This window comes from Metopolophium dirhodum, chromosome 1, assembly GCF_019925205.1.
Source record: "Metopolophium dirhodum isolate CAU chromosome 1, ASM1992520v1, whole genome shotgun sequence".
Classification (NCBI taxonomy): domain Eukaryota; kingdom Metazoa; phylum Arthropoda; class Insecta; order Hemiptera; family Aphididae; genus Metopolophium; species Metopolophium dirhodum.
The window spans coordinates 90,048,520-90,067,345 of NC_083560.1; the positions used below are offsets into that span (position 1 = coordinate 90,048,520).

The 18,826-nt window shown below is 29.1% G+C and overlaps 1 long non-coding RNA gene across 1 annotated transcript; it reads left to right on the top strand.

Moving 5' to 3' along the window:
• Window positions 1–2,387: 2,387 nt before the first annotated feature.
• Window positions 2,388–15,149, top strand: LOC132937170 (uncharacterized). Its single transcript, XR_009663624.1, has 3 exons — window positions 2,388–2,857; window positions 3,354–3,409; window positions 14,374–15,149. It is a non-coding gene; the product is annotated as an uncharacterized LOC132937170 (long non-coding RNA).
• The last annotated feature ends 3,677 nt before the right edge of the window (window positions 15,150–18,826 follow it).

Below are 18,826 nucleotides of genomic sequence, written 5' to 3' on the forward strand. Positions count from 1 at the left end.
TGGATAGATATTGTGACTGGATACATATAATATACAAATATACCCATATCATGTGATGCGATAATAAAATGTCAGACAAGTAAATAGCGCTACACCCTATCACATAATATTATATTATTATAAAACTATACGTGATGAATGCTGAACTGTATAATAAAGTGCTTTTTGACGAAGAATTTCTATATATATATAATATATTGTATATTTGTGTACCTGTAGACTGTAGTACCCAATACCCATCTACTTTATACGTACTCTTCATAGGCTAGCGGTCCAATGAAAATGCCATCTAATGTTAAGATTTTTTCATCATTGGAACCTATACATCGTCCGCGTCCCAGTAGTAGTAGTTATATTAATTATTAGTTTATTACCAATGGGCTATGATAACATAACATAATAGTAACCTAACCTACAAGCAAAGACATTTTCTCCGGGATAATATCGGTATACCTATTATACTTTCATTGTTTTGGTATCTATTCAAATATGAACTTATATTCATATTACATCTACATGCATTGAAAATAATAATGTAATAATGAAATAAATATATTATATTATCAAATAAAATATTTTATATTTATATTATAATAATGTGACACTGCAACGGTGTTATGATTATAATCCCAACTTTGTATTACCCACCAAATTAGTTTTCACATTTAGTTTTTATTTTCATTTTCTATTTTTACTATTAAATATATTATTAGTATCTATTAGAATTTAGATTAATAAATCGAGCGCTATTGGCTCCTAATTGAACATTTGCTGCGTCTTTATTATTTCATATCCGCAGCTCTTCATTGCATCTAATTTTCGTTATCTGCAGTCTGACACACTATTAAAGAACATTGTGTGACATGTCACACGTGAGTAGTCATATTTACATGTCACTCAAGAATCAAGATTGTCGAGTGCAGGTTAATTTCAAACTTTTAGAGTTAAATATTATATTATTTGTTAACAATATAAACTTATTTAAGTTTGGTAACATTATAATTTTGACTTAACTAAAAGCTAAATCTAGTTAATGTTTTCCATTTACATATTTGCCCGCTATATTTGGTTATAAATTATACAACACATATATACCTATGTATATTTAGTATTTAGTATTATCACCTATGTACAAAATCCATTTAATCTCTTTAATCTATTTAAAATCTTTAGAAGCCTACTATATAGATGTAAGGAGCTAATATCTATATTGTCGGACACTCAATCAATGCTCACACACTCAGCACCATCACATAGGTACAATAGTCTTGTATTATAATATATACCTAAATAATTAATACCACGTACCACTTTGAATAAACCTACACAGTACACATACTGTTACACTTCAACACTCAAGGGGACGTAACAGTGACATTTGTTGTCTCCGTCTTACAAGTGCGTAACATAGTAAATGTTACGCTCAGCAGAACACGTTTATCTCCGTTAGTTTAAAAATTAGAGCGAATTGAGCTCTTATACATTTTAAAGGTAAGACTATTTATAGGCTTTTTATTAGATTTTAATTTTAAAGCCAGTTATGTGTATTTTAAAATTGAAAACTGTTTGTTCATCTTAAAATACTCATAACTTGCTTTAAAATTAAAATATAATAAAAAGTCTATGTCATTGTCTATATAATAGTCTTACCTTTAAATTTTATATGAGCTCAATTTGCTCTAATTTTTAAACTAACGGAGATAAATGTGTTCTGCTGAGCGTAAAAGTTGCTATGTTACGCACTTGTAAGACAGAGACAACAAATATCACTGTAACGTCCCCTTAAGTGTTGAAGTGTGTCAGTGTGTGTACCTACTAACTAGTGTATTAGTATATTAGTATAAGTTATATATATTTTTAGTAGTTATAAGTATATAGTTACATAATATATTTTTATTATTATTATTACATTCGTTGACGAATGTCATAAAGGTAGTTATTGTATACATTGTGTGTGCGTGTGTGTGTGCGTGTGTGCAGTGTCTGTACATAAAACATCCCTTCCGCGAAGCCCTTTCTAATTTGAGTTGGTATATATATATTATTTGTTTTTTTTATTATATACATATATAATATAATATTCTATTGTCGTCGGCGATGCGTCAACGTCGTATTATTATTATTGTAACATCGTTACGGGTAAAATGTAAGAGTGAATCATAATAATAATACGGTCGAAAGAGAAATATACGCGCCATTTTGAGCGCACGTTGTATATCGTGTGCTGGTGGGGCGGCTGGAAGGAAGAGCGGGTAAGTCACGCGTACGAGTGTACGACACGGTCCACCGCCACGGCGGACAGGACAGCGCGGCGGCCGTGGGAGGTAGTGTTTGACGGCTGGTGGTGGTAAGGCCACGTTTTCGGCGGCGTGGGGGTGGTGTCGCAGTCGGTGGCGGCGTCAGCGGGGTGGAACAGTGGAAGGGGTGACGGTCGACGCGCGGTCGCTCCGTCGGCGCTCCGTCGATTCGTCCGTCGTCGGTGCGGCGGGACGGACGCACGAGCGCCCGCCAACGGTTCGCGCGGGGGTGGGTGGGGTCTGTAGGGGTTGCGGACTCGTTGCGGGCCGCTGCCGTCGAGGCGTCGTTGTCGTGTCCCGTCACTGTTTTATAAAGTATAACCGCCGGCGCGGCCTGTCCATTTCGCGTGCCGTCGCGCCATCGTCCTGTGTGCGCCGATCATTCCGCCGCGGTGACCCGCACTTACATAATACTATCATTATTATTTAACACTACAAGTCAACTCGGTCTGTAATAGGTATTGCTTATTATTACGTTCAAAATTTGTTCGGTCATATTCCTAAATTGTATTTAACCGTGGACTCGAGTACTGTACGACGAGCACTGAGGAACATGTCAAGTAAGTATATTATAAATATTATTACCTATAAATTCTTTCGAATTTTGTTTTGTTTTTTTTTTTTTTTTTTTTGATAAAATTGCGAATTGCTCGTTCTACAATATAATATACAGGCAGAGATAAAAATTTATAAATTCCAATAATATGTTCAATAAGAAGAGAGAGAACGGCAGTCGCTATTGTAACTAAGAATGTCTCGTTTTCGAAATACCTATTACGATTACCTTTATATTATATTATCATATGGACGCACAGTATTATTATTATTGTTAGTATTATCGTTATTATTATTATCATTCATTTTATTAATCAACTAAATATCACTCGGCAGCTATTGTTACTAAGTTTGTACTTTATGGAACTTGCTCCATATTAGAGATTTTTTACATAATTGTGTCGATTTTACCTACGTGTAATAAATTTTATATTAATATTATAACATATATAAAATAAGTATAGATAATATCTATTATAATTTAGAATATATAATTTATAGGTAGGGATGTCATTCGCTCCGATATATACCTATTCGTGTTAGTGATCATTGTTGCAGTAAGTACTTAGTATAATACATTTAGTATATTATGTATCAAGTAGCTTTAAATTTAAATAATAACCGTAATTGTAGATGCTCATGTAGGCACCTGGTCAATTATAGGTACCTGAGGGCCGCAGTGCCATTTAAACTGCTTAGGTAACATTTTTATTTGTCAAAAAATAAACCTCATTACAACTGTAATCAATAAAGTATATAAGTAAAAATAAGATAGTAAGTAAAAAAAAAAATAATAAACTCGAGTTAACACTGTTAAGTTAATATGGTGAAAAATATTATTAGATAGGTACTTATATATATATATATAACATAAAATATAATTATTTTCGATCAAATTTTGCGTAGGATTCTATGTATTATAAAATTATGGTATACGTATTAATGCATTATTATTTATTATATTGTATAGGTAGGTCAGTGTTGTTATAGTTTTATCTGTAACTATATTTTTTCGTTATCTAATTTCTAAGCTAATCTAATAGATACTTATAAGAAGTTGATACGCGAAAGCGTGTAGGTAACACAGCAGAGGCGCTAACATTCAAGCGAGTTTATCCAACAAAGATTTAGCAATGATAGGTAGGTAGGTACTATAATATACTTAACTTATATAGATAGGTATATAATGTACAGTTATATAAGTATAATCCAAACATATAAAATATAAAGTATATTCCTAAGTATTAAAACGTAAAAATATATGCACAATAATATTCGGTATATTTTATTATACCTATAACATATTATTATATATATTTGTAATATTATTAATTCAAATTTCGTATTATGTAAAAAACATGGTAAGCAATTCTTTTTAATTGAATAAAAATAAAAATACAATTTTATTCATAGACTTATTGGTTCAGTGTAAAATAGATAGGTACCTACCATGGTAATGCTAATAGTTAGGGTTGCCAACTTTGGAATTAAAAAATACCGGCCCAAGTGTACAAAAAAAAAAAAAAAAAGGTCATCATTTTTTAATATTAATATAATAAAATGACGAATAATATAATTAATTACATACGTTAAAATAAAAAAATTAATAATATTAGTATTACATTATGTTAAACTTTAATATTATAAACTTATAAATTATTATAATAACTATTATAAATAAACTATTGTAAACTTTTAAATTTAATTTTTTTAATTTAATTTTTCGAAGACCGAACAATGTTTTCCATAATTAACAGAGGCATTATCGGCACCAAAAGCTGTTATATTTTTTATATCTAAGCCAAGAGATTCAATTGCAGAAGTAATCGTGTCAAAAATTGACTGTGAAGATTCGTTTGGTTCCTCGTAAAAGTCTAAAAGGTAATCTTTCACTCCGTCTTCAAAATTAAATAACCTAACCGCTAATGGAAAAAATTTTCTATTTCCCTTATTTGAAGCGTCTGTAGATATAGAAAAGGGAATAGGAGTAGGACATTTGAGTTTTATTACTGCTTTTTCAATAGCGAACGGACATAGTACATTTTTGACGATAGCTTCCATTTTCGTTCTACCCAGGTGGACTTTATTAGCTATCGTTGAATCTGAGAAATGTTTCGACTCTAATTTTACTCCACAATCGCTGGAAAGATAGCTATGATGGTGTTTAACTACATGAAAACACTTACTCAGTTCAACGGCTGCTATTTTGTCTTCATCTTTATCATTCTTTGTAGGAAAAAACTTTTTTATAGTGGACGATTTATTTATAGAATTGACGGATTCTTCATGTTTTTTTGATTCTTGATGTGTTTTTACAGCTTTAACGCCATCATACTTAACACTAAAAACTGTCTGACATAATATACATCGTGCTTTATTAGGGTTATTGTGTTTAGCGATCCAATCAGAAAATATTTGATCTTTTAACCATTCATCGTTAAAAACACAATTACGAATTCTTTTTTTCGTTTCATTTTCGTTCATTTTAAAAATGCGTATAATTTTTCAATCAAGTATATACAATGTAAAATTAATAGGTACTACCGAACAGTCCGAACAGAATAACGAAACTAAACTCTATTATGAATCGTCTATCACATATTCACCAACGAGAACGGCATAATAGGAACAACTAACAAGGTACATACTAATCATAGTACTCATAAAAATGTCAAAAAGGACGATAGATATCTGAAGTCATTAAGATAGGTATACGATTTATTGACAGTAACATGTGATAATCAATTTCATAAAAATGATAAAATATTAATATATAATATCAAAACTCTCGATCAGGTGGAATTACTGGGTTTTTATAATTTTACAATATTATTACTTTGAAAATACCGGCTTTTTATAGGTCAATACCGGCAACCGGCTTTTTAAGTCTAAATATGTGAAATACCGGCCGGGCCGGGAAAATACCGGCCGGTTGGCAACCCTACTAATAGTCCTTTGCAATATTTACAGCTATGTTACGTGAAATGCATAGTGCCAAGTGCCTATCCTGTGTAAAACATATTTTGATTTATTTTATTGCAACGAAATACAGAATATATAAGTATTACATATAAAGATAAAGTCTATATAAGACCATTTTCAGAATTAATTCCAAGAACAGATACATCTGTAAATATTACTATGTTTGATTTGGTAATTATGTCTTAAGTACCTATCTTCTCAAGTTATAGATATAGGTTAGGTTTCAACTTCCAATGTACCATTTGTTAAATTATTATTATTATTAGCCAATTGTCAGTGCTATAATATAAGTATTTTAAATTATTTAATACTCAATTGTATAGACAATAGACATTGAATTATAGCTATTCTACTTTGAACCCATACAAAACAAATCTATTCTAATGAAACGTATATGTACCCGGTACCGTCAACAGGCCTTCGGACCATTTTTCATGTTTTTTTTAAAAATTATAATTGTATATTAAAGTAAAAATTTCAAAAAAAAAATTTCACATCTACACTATAATATATTATGATTGTTAAAACTAAAAATTATCTTCATTAACGAACATTTTTAAAAAGTTAAAATTCGACAGGACACAAACATATTTTCACATTATAAAATCGTATTCAAATTTGTATTGGTTAACTTCGGACAATATAGATATTTAAAAAAAAAATGTAATAAATTGAAATAAAAAACCCCATTAATATATCACAAATACAACATAATTTATTTAATATTAAAAAAAATAATTCTTTAATTTTCTAGAAAATTGTGAACTTGAAATAAAAATGTTTTCTTATCTGTTTTTGCTTGTCGTATTGTCATTCTTTTTTTATATCTAACAACATCAACTACATTTTTAATTTCATTAGAATTATAATTCTTATACGAACGCCCTCCTACATTTTTGACAATTTGATCTGGGCATAGTAAATGTGTTGTCCGAAATCACTCCAAGTCTTGTAATAATTAAGACGATTTAACACTACAGTGTGGGATTAACTAACTTTACAATTTGCACATATATCAATTAACACAGAAAAGTTAACGAGTAGATTACAGAAAACCGCAATCAAATATGTCTATTTGTTGTTGCGCTACAGTTGTTATAAGTTATATAATTTAATAATCTAAAAATAGAATATTTTGTATTTACCTCCATAACATGTGGCATGATAACATTATGCCATCAATAATTAATATTATTTTCTATGGAGGCTATTTATAGATATTAACATGAAGTATTAGTTTTCAACTTTATTAAACGTGTATTCTAAAAGGATAAGATAACTACAAAAACATGGTATTGTCCGAAGTCACCCAATTTTACGGTACACCTAATAATATGGCCTATTATACCTATTACTAAATTAAAATTGGTAAATAGTTTTTCTATTATTACCGGGATTATTACCAAACTCGGTGGGTTGAAGTAATTTTTGCAAAATACGACGCATATAATATAATATTAATTCTTAAAATATTATACCATATCATTATTACCTAATTATTATTAGAAGTCAATACTCAATACCACTAACGATATAACGATGTGATACTGTGACTAGATTTGTGGTATTAATTGGTCTAGTTTCGAGTATAGAAAATAATAATATAGGTAGGTACTTACGTTAAATCAAAAGTCCCAATAACTATGATTTTTTTGAATTACAAGATAATAATTAAAATTTTTAGAAGAAAACCTTTTTTATTGTTTATATAATATATATACCCAGTTTCATCAAAATTATAACTATATTATTTAATCATATAAGCATAATTATTTTATTTATAAATACACATGAATTTAATAATCTTAAAATAATCATTGTTGCTAATATTTTTTATGATTTGAATTACTTAAATTACTCAAATAATTCTACATTTTTGTAAAAACAAAAATCACATCAAACGTCTTTATAAATTATTAGTTTTTATGTGTTTTTACTTGGAAGAATAAAATTATGAAATTTACACTTTTAGTCGTATTATATATGTTTTGTCTCGTTCATTGAAACTGCTTTTGGACGACATAATGTGTGATGTGCTATAAAGGATATACTATATATACGTATTGATGTGATTTTTTAATGTAAGTATATGTAGGTATTATATTTATGACCATTACCTGATCATCAGAATATAATTTTTATGATTCATATTTTAAAACATACGAGAACGTAATAGATACCTACCACATTTCTACTAAGATATTTGGTATTATGTATACCTATTTAACTTTTTAGCCCCATTAACCAACACGGTCGTCGTTCACTCGTTCGTGCCCAGTGGGAAATGTTCAATATTTTTCTCTTCCCGGGACCTAATAATCTAACATATTATCAGCAATTATAATTTATTAAAATTATAATAGTGCCACGTGACATAACGTGTATAATAATTAATAATGATAATATATGATACTCCCAATTTTGTTTATAGACAACAAAAGACAGTATAGTTTATACATTTATAAGAATATTATAAATTAAAAATTATTGTTCAATATTATTTTGAAATTTGGGTGTAGTATTCTTTAACTCCACCCTACTGTAAATTTAGCCACTTGTGTTTCAAGACTTACGTGTGTGGTTTAGTCACGTCTTGCATTTGGCCAGCATCAGTTTGTTATCAAACCTATAGTAAATTATTATACTCAGCGTGAATTATTTAAGTGTTTTTTTTATTCCCAAACACACTTCATCCCCATTTCAGCAGCGTTTGTTCCAGAGCCGATATGTATTTTTACCTATACCTTCCTACATGTAGAGGTACCTATCTAACCCCTCATAATATTACTTCCACTTCCTGCTACTGTTGAATAGTAAATTAATTCACCCTTAAAAAAAAATCACAACCCTACTAACGGTTATTATAACATAATATACCTACCCTTTTTTACCATTAACCCGGGAAAAAAGCTATACGCTGTGTCAGTGTGCCCACTGTATTATAACGCTAGCACATATATTACCTATATAGAAGATATAAGTGTATAACGTACCTATATGTATTAGTTGCAGTATCTAATGTATTATGTTACCTACGTACTATAAGTCCGAAATAGTAAATATGTCGTAATCTGTACAGTTGTACAGTAGTGTTCGTAAAAATTGCGAAGTGTACAATGTTGCTGTATAAAGTAAATATATTGTACAAACCACATTGTACAACAACCACGAAATGTATAAATGTATTATAGGTACAAATCGTATTTAAGGGGCTCATTGACGCAATTCTAGTTTTTGTACAGTTTTATTTTCATAAAAAAAGTAGTAGAACATTTAAAAATGTACCTATACCCAGTAATATATCATACATATATATATCATACATCATACTTATCATATAATTTTGATTTTTGAGCCCTTAAAAATAGATTTAGTAATACATTTTAGTAGAAATGTTATTTTTATGCAATATTTTTTATCGGATGATACTTTAAAAAAGTTTCTGTTATTTGCTCTAAGATATTGTATAATTACAAATGTATTTTATGAACAAAGTATCATAATTATCGCACATTGACATAATTTACAAATTAAACGAAATTATATATTATTTGACTACACAATATTTATAATAATATTTTATATATTAAATCAATAAAATATGTAATTTTTTAATATAACATATTTTTAGGTACTTGAAAAAAGAAAATTTTACTTCTCTTTTATGTGAATTAAACTGAATGGACGTTGTTAAAAGGCGATTTGTACAATCTGTATCTAATTTCTACAGCAAAATAACAAAATTCATTATAGACATCTCGATTTAGGTATTTCGGACTTAGTACGTAACATAATATGAATAAAAATATAATAGAGTATATTACATTATTATTTATTTATTTTTATCATTTATTTTTTCATCATGAAGCCGAGAAATTATGGCCATTAGCTGTTTGTTTTTGTTTCTAGGGGAGGGAATTGTAGGTTTGTAAACAAGTGTGTTTTTGGTTTGGTAGATTTTTTAGTGGGCACCCGTAGGTATGCACTTTTCTCCGAACCCCGTGACTTTCCCGAAGAAAAATTCCACCCGCGGCCGGGTTCGAACCGGCGCCGTGTGCGTCACAACCAACGTTTTAATCCGCTTGGCCACTCCGTCCTCTATATTACATTATTGTAGATATATGTAAATGTTGACGTTTATTATAATTTATAAAAACTGCTTATATATTTAGATAAGATGGAAATTACAAGGAATTTAAACATTTTTGTTACAGTCTCATAGGCATTACTTTGACAAATACCTACCTCAGAAATAACTAGAAAAATATTTTAATATAATATATTTGTAATACATAATATATATAATAACAGTTTTAGAATTTAAAAACATTATTTCTTTTATTCTTTACGTATCTACCTTACATGATATTTGTATAACATTATTTTTATAGGCACTTTAATGATAAGTTTTATATATCAACTTAATTATTAAAATACTACATCGATTAACATACCATAGGTACCTATAGAATTTATTTTTGGAAATTTACCTATAAAGTTTATTTTTATAAAATCATCTGAATTATTTATTTCATATACTTACCTTTATTAACAACATTTTAACTTTCTTATACATATGAATTAAAATAGGAAGGTAGGTATTTTTTTATTACAATTTTTATTTATCAAGTCTGAAATCGTTAAAAGACGGTTAAAATAAAATATACCTACTTACAGTAAAAGTACATTAAATTTAGCAAACGTAGGCATTGTACATGGATTCGGTTGACTCTTAAATTCAATATAAGACTTAAATAAATATATATAGACATTTTAAATATTTAAAACTATAAGCTATAAAAGTGTTTGTTGTCATTGAGTCATACAACGAACCAACCTTTATAATGTATGATTATTTTGAATTATAAATTATTTTTAAAATACATTTTACCTTTATTATTTATATTCTACATTCAACATTTGTTGTGTAACGTATTTTTTAAAATTTTTAAAATTTTTTTATTTAGCTTCCAATACTTAAATTAATTTAGCTCTACAGTTAGATATAAAAACATAACTGAACAATATAGAATATTAGTTGCTTACAAAGATTATAACGTATTTATATAGCTGTATATAAATATATAATCATAAATAATAATATAGAATTTTTAATATTATTATACATAAATACATTTAACATTATGACTTGTCCACTTGTGTTATAAATTAATTATGTATTATAAAACAATTTAGTAAATGCAGTCTAAATCTAAAGGATGGTTTCTACTATGTTTTTTTAATACATTTAAGACTGTATAATCAATAATTCGATAATATGAGCAGTAGCCAGCAGAATCAGTTATAGACGGGTGCAATATTATATAAATAGGTACCTTTTTTTTTCGAAACTAGGTGTTTCAGTGGAATTGATAAATCCTTGTTAAAACAAAATCTGTGTTAGTTATCAATAAAAAGAAAAACCAAAATTAAATTATATATAAAAAAATTATAAAGTTTTTTAGAGCATATTTCGGTACAATATTTGGTTATTATTTGGATCATAATATTGATATGGTTTTTAGAGCTAAAAGTTTCTAACACTGGCTTATCATACTATCTTTATATTTTTACCACTTCTACTACTTTTTGATACACGACAATATCTAGATAGTTTAACTAAATTCATCTCTGTTCCATTACATATTTAATATCCTCACTGTAAGTACGTCTGCAGTATGCTAGTATATAAAATGTTATAATGATTCAGGGTTATTAGAGTTTACAGGTATCCTATATTAGAGTAGAAAACATTATTTAATCTTAATCTTTTAAATTTGAGGGTGGTATCTGTTACTAAACTAATGGTAATTGAAGCTCTTAAAAAATTCCCAATACTTTTAAAAACTATTCAAAAAAACAAAAAAAAAAAAATATGAAAAACTAAGTTTTACTCAATATCAGTTTTTGACAAAATTTCTTGTATTTTTAATTGTAATTAAAGACGCAATCATCATTTAAAATTCAACGCATAAATATAATACAGTGACTTACTCAATTATGACGAAGTAAGTAGGTACACTCGAAATTTACTATACTGCTGAGCGACTTACCTCATGCGTCTTAGCATCAGTATCTATTTCAAATGTATTTTTAATAATAAAATACCTTATATTGATAAAAAAGTGTTGTATTCTTGTATTCAAATTTTATTTTTCTATTTTCATAAAATTTTGAACTGGTTAGTTGTGTTAGTTTTAAGAATTATTAGGTACCTTATATACGTCATATATTATGATATTAATTGAATAAATTATAATAAACAAAAATAACATAATATTATACATATTATTACAAACACAAATTATTGTGTAGTATTTGTAGTATCTAGGTAGTTATGTATGAAACTATGAACTATAATTAGGATTGGGCATATCATAGTTAAGAACATATAACTAATTTACATAATTCAGTAACTTTTGTAACTTGTAATAAGTTACTCATTTTTAATTCAACTTGAAACTTATACCTAGTTACACATTTCCCTGTAACTTTATATGAAAGTTACAAGTTAAAATTAAAAGTTACATTGAGCTTTTTGTGCTTTGATAATTCATAAGTAGAACTGAAAATGCAAAAACAAACACTTTTAATTCGTCCATTTTAGGTTTTCACAAATACTCTGGCCAGAGCTAACCTAGGTTATACAATTATGGTTGGTATTATATTGTTATATGAAACAGCAGTCCCTGATTTCAACTTGAAAAAAAAACTAAAATGTGTATAAACTATAAAGAAACAAATAATGAAATAACGTAATGAAATTAATAACTAAAAATATGGAATTTTGGAATTAAATATATTACTGATATATACAGTTGCACCTAAAACAAGATATTTATTAAAGATCAGTGAGCCTAGGTCTCGCCTTCCTATACGTATTATGCAATGGATTTTTACTCATTTTTTGTTTAAAAAAACGTAATTAAATTAGAAATATGATTTTTACATGGTAAATAAAATAAAGGTTTCCCCAAAATACGACACATCTAATGTAGGTACCATCTAATCGACCACTGTATAGATACCACAGCTTATTGATCGACGGATAGTGCCTTAATTCAGATTTCAGAGTCTATTCTAATTCTGGCTTAAGGTGGGAAAAAAATTCTAGGAGGGAATAATGGTTCTCTAAAGAGAACTTGTGAAGAGAAAAGTTTTAAACGTTTCATGTATAATTTTATGTATAATGTCTATGTCTAATATGTAATGTATAAACAGTGATTGGGTAAGCATACTCATCCCACTTTTAACCCTGAATAATGTTAATCCTAATTTGTTAAACCAAGTCCCCCTAAATCGCCACACTTAACTCATTTTTCTGATCAACTATCGTTTCATAAATTACTGTTGCCCGTGGTTTTCGCTCGTTAGCAAATTTTTGGAAAGCTAGTATTACGAGAATTTCTTCAATATTACCAGGCATTCAAATTTATTATGAGAGCCTTTAAATATTTATCAATTAAATCCTTTCCAAGTAATTTCAACTAATTTGAAATAACTTTACATTGCTTTTGTTAAATCATTTTAAGAAAACTCATTCTATTTTTCATACAATTTGTCAATCTATCGAATTTCCGTTATATTTCTTACATAGGTAAATGAGGATTATCAAAATAAAGTCGTTCACATGTTCACCGAATGTTTCCAATATACTTATAACCCTCCCTTCCCTCTAACATTCTAATCATTCATTTTACAGTCAAATATTGAAGAAAATTACCTACCTAATTATTGTAGGTAGGTATAATTAATTTAGCGCTGTATTCAGTTTTATCACTCTAAAACAAAGTTCTTCTATGTGTCTTTTATGGTTGTATAGTGTATCTATATTTGATAACATTTTTTTACTATTTATTTCACATGAGTAGAACATAAAAATATATAAATAAATGTGTTTTATAAGGGAGGGTACATCAAAGAAGTGAGATTAGTATTTGTAATCATGAGAAAAATATACCTAATTGAAAAATGAGCAACAAATCAATAAACATATAGGTAAAACGATAACAATTTGTAAGGATATAATATTTTTACATTACGGGCATTTGTAGGTTTAAACATCAGAATAAATTAAATATAATGATACATATTTCCAAGATACCTATGTAAAATTTTATACCTAAGTTTAATACCTAGTTAAGAAGTTATAGTTTTATCTTTTTTTGCAGAAAATCATCTACTGTTGTACTCAATAATTTTAAAAGTCCGGGTAAATTTTAATAAATCCTTAAGAGGAATTATTTTTAGAGTATTGGCACCAAATAGAAGGGTTCAAAAGTATTACTGCTGGATAATTACTTTTAACTTCCTTCACAATTATACATTATAAATTAATTATACTACACCAACTCGTTTTACTTACATAGGCATGTTTATTATTTACAGATTGTATATTTCAAATAAATATAAAAAAAAGTGTGCCCTCTATATAAATTAGGTTACGCACGTAGTATAATACCATGAGAAAAAAAATTACTATATTTTATAGGTAGGTAACAAAAATAATAAATTCATTTTAATTTTTGATTTGTTTCAGATTTTTTGTGATTTTCCAAACAGACAGCCAAAAGGACATTTTCTTCTACAGATTAATTACTTGCAGTCTGTAGACGCTAGCTCTAAATGATTTTGATTGTTGCTCAGAAAGCCTTTCATATAATGTACGATGGCTTTCTAGCAATAATCATGACCACAAAAGAGCATATATCTACTTCAACATTACCTATCTGTTGTAATCCACCTACAGCGACTGTATACAGACTATAGACGTATAAGCTAATGGACAGCGCTTTTCACTCCACGCTACCTTCAAGGCTTGGTGACTAAGTAAATGAGAGAGAAACAACACAATGTACCTAGTATTCTGTATTAGTAAATTATGGACGAATTATTTCATCCCACATAACTATTTAACTTTTTTCTTTTCATTTCCTTTATCAAGCATAGGCATTGTCTAAATGCATTGTATAAATCACAGATGTAATACAAAACAACAAGATAGTCGACCCAGTGGCGTAGCCAGGCGAGGGACTGAGGGGGCTTCAGCCACCCCAAAATGTTGAGAAAATATGAAAATTATTTTAATGGTCTATGATAGTCGCTCAAAAAGTCTTAAATTGTATTTAAAATATTCAAAAATATACTACAAGTATTAATACTTTTTAACTATCTATCTGTGCTAGTACGTATTTAATGTGTACAAGAGTAAAAGTTGATCTGGCCCCCCCGAAAAAAAATCTTGGCTACGCCACTGAGCCGACCCTCTATATTAGTATATTATACAATTGTACATGATGCCGCCACTTGTCACTCTGGCCAGTAACGTATCTAGGATTTTTTCACGGGGGGGAGGGGGGGGATAGATCCACTCTAGATACACCACTGACACTTCAAAAATATAAAATACATAAATCTTCTAAACATGGATGGGCATTCACAATATTTTAAGGCTTATGTTGTTTTGCGGTCCTGAACTGATAAGAATTTGAGGCCGTTTGTTTACATATGATATGATTGTAAAATATATAATATATAATATATTTATAATCAATAGGTACTCGATATAGTATACTTTCTTGGCCTGAATTTGAATCACTTAATTACCGTCGATAAGGCCGTTATGTCCTATCCACGGACTAAGATAGAATTTACTGGATGCGACATGGTTGGCGGGGTCGGGAGACGGCTACCAAAATGTTCCTCAGTACCTTAGTCCGTGTTTTATACATATGTCATATAAAACACAATGATAATAATAATTGTTCTATGTTAAAACCTAATATACAATATCAGTTAGGTACGTTATTTGTTACCAAGAGCGCTTTTACCCTTACTTGTTACCTTATGCGTGCGGTAGTGTCGAAACATTTGAGGACCGTTCCTCTACTACCTCCAAACCATGTCGATACCAGTCCAGTATATCTTAGTCCACGGACTAAGATATAATGGACTGGAAACGAGTAGATAATCAGTGGCCTCGAATGTATGTACAAGAAGCAAGTGCGGGTAGTCGCAATTGGCGTTGAGAATTTACAACGCCGTCTGTGTAAAACACGGACTAAGATGCAAATGTGACCAAATAAAACCACCATTAGCACTGAAAACATTCAATACCCGGTATTGTTGATAACAGAGGAACCTTCTGCGATCTGTCCCCCGTCACCCGCCCACTTTGTCGTTTCCAGCCATTATATCTTAGCACTGATTTCTATATAGTATTAGATAGCAAACTCTCACTATCAGCAGAAGCCTGGTTGTCTCGTTGCCCGTTGGCATTGCATGGTATTTTGTATGGTATATATTAATTATGTTGTATTGTATTTTATTATTTTTGTACCTGTTGTTTAAAAAAAAATATTTTAAACAATACAACAATATAATGTTATTTTACATTTATTATTATATTTTACCATTAAAAACGATGTTATTCCTAATACATATTGTATAATTAATGAAATTTTTTGCCAACCAAAAACATGACAGACGTGCTTCGTGGATAATAATATGAATTGTATAACCTTATCTAGTGTATTATAGGAGTCTGTGTATCTTAGTCACATATTTCTATATAGTACTAGATAGCGAACTCCCACCATCAGTTGAAATCTGGTTGTCTCGTTGGTATTTTATGGTATTTCATATGGTAAATAAGATGTATTAATTATGATGTATATTGTATTGTATATTACTATTTCTATACTTGTTTAAAAAATATATATGTATATTCTTTACGTAAATCATTTTACATTTATTATTTTATTTTACCATTTTAAATAGTGTTATTCTTAATACATTTTGTAAACTGAATGTTTTGCCAACCGACAAATCGGTGGCTGTCGACAGATGATCCATACAATATATTTTTTATATACTTTTTGTTTACACTGGTGGCACTTCATCTCAAAATACCGTGCCTCCTATAAGAGCCAATGTAAATTGTTTTTATTACTAGTTCTAATAAGTATTGCATAATAATATAATATATTATTAATATTAATAATATAAAATGTATTAAGAATATTTGTAAAATAGTCATACTACTATAGCTACTATACAATACTATACTCTGTTCAGCGAGAGAGCACACTGATTCTGCGCATCCCTCCGCGTCACCAGGCTATCGAAACCGGTTCCCCAATGGCAGGGTGTTGCGTGGAGGAACCAGTTTTCGTCGGTGCGCGGTGTGGTCTCTCGCTGAACATAGTATAGTGTAGGAACTGTAACCGGACCGAAAATAACCGGCTACAGAATTGGGAACCTTGTGTTAATAATGAAACGGAACGTTTGGAACTTAACCCGAAACCATTATTTCTTATGTTTAAAAAATCTAACTAAAACCCAAATCCAATTTTTAAATTGTTATCGGCTATTTTTGGTTATACATTTTATAAGCAAATTTATCAAAGACATTATGCTATTTATATCATACATTAAAAACCATATAACTTTAGTCTATATTATAAAATCCCTAGTCTATACGGGCTATTCTTCAAAAAATTAAGAAGTGAAATAACTTATAATATAATAACAATTGATTATAGTCTGTTGACTATATATAGTTGGGTAACATTGATACTGATTACCGAATAAAACTATACAGCCCCGAGACCGAGGCGTCCGACGGCAACGGATGACAGCCAGCCTCGGCGACAACGGACACTGTGTAGGTCGAGGGTCGGGGAACAGGTGTTGCATAACATTGCCGTGACTATAATTTATTGTACTATTGCGGGAACCACTTACGTAATCGTAATAATAATGTCATAATAAAAACGCTGTACCTTGAAGAGGTATGCTCGGGAAGTAATAATAAATTTGGTAGTGCGTTCGGGGATAATATTGTTAATAATAAAAGAGGCCAACAATTATGTGACGTTACAACATGTTACTCATGATTTTTTAGAATATACTTGTGTTAAGTTAAACTGCAATAGATCTTTTCATTTGTTAAATTCGTTTAAAAAACATCTAGCAACTCATTTCACAGATGCATTAATACCTACAGCTATAGATAAATCTAATATTATTACTAGTGTTGATAAAATTTTGTCTTTTGTTAAAAGTAGTAGAAGTATTACTAACCCATTTCCTATTATCACCGAAAAACCTATCTCAGCTACTGTATTAGATAACTTTGATGATGTTTGGTTGACAGATATCCATATTGGAAGATTTTTAGCTTCTTTGTACTCCAATGCTCAAATTCCCCGTAATGTTATTCAGTTGGTTATAGAAGGCATGTCAGATTAAAGGTATACCAATTCTTTGTTAAATTGTAGTTTGACAATTCCTCATAATATTTCTGATAATATAAAGTCTGTATTTTAAAATATTGATAGAAAAATTTCCAATTTAAACACAGATTATAAACGTATTAAATATTATACAGAGAAGGGTTCATATATACCACTTTATGAGTAGGTATGTTGTGAGTATGATAATACTAATAAAAATACTTTTTCAATTATTCCAACTAGTTGTACAGCTCAATTTATCCCAACAAGGTATGCTTTGAAAACATTTTTTGAAATGAAAGATATTCTATCTGACACTTTTTTATTATATAAATCAAATAACAACGTGTGATACCATTTTAATGAATTTTATCCAAGGTAGCCTTTGGCAGAATAAAATTGAAGAACATGATAAAAATCAAATAGTATTACCAATATTTCTGTTTTTTGATGATTATGAGGTAGGAAATCCTTTTAGTAGTCACTCTGGTATACATAAATTAGGTGCTGTATATTTTTCATCGTCAAGCTTCATTGAATAATATGTTTTAACGAGGGATCGAAATCGTTTCAAATTTTAACGGTTACGGTTTTGGTTTTTGAGAACAGTTTTCTACAATTTATGGTTTTGGTTTAGGTTCTAAGATTGGTTTTTCAAACTTTTTGGTTTTGGTTTCGGTTTCAAAAAAGATTTTTCAAATTTATCGGTATCAAGAACGGTTTTTAAAATTCCGGTTTTGGTTTTTGAAAATTTTT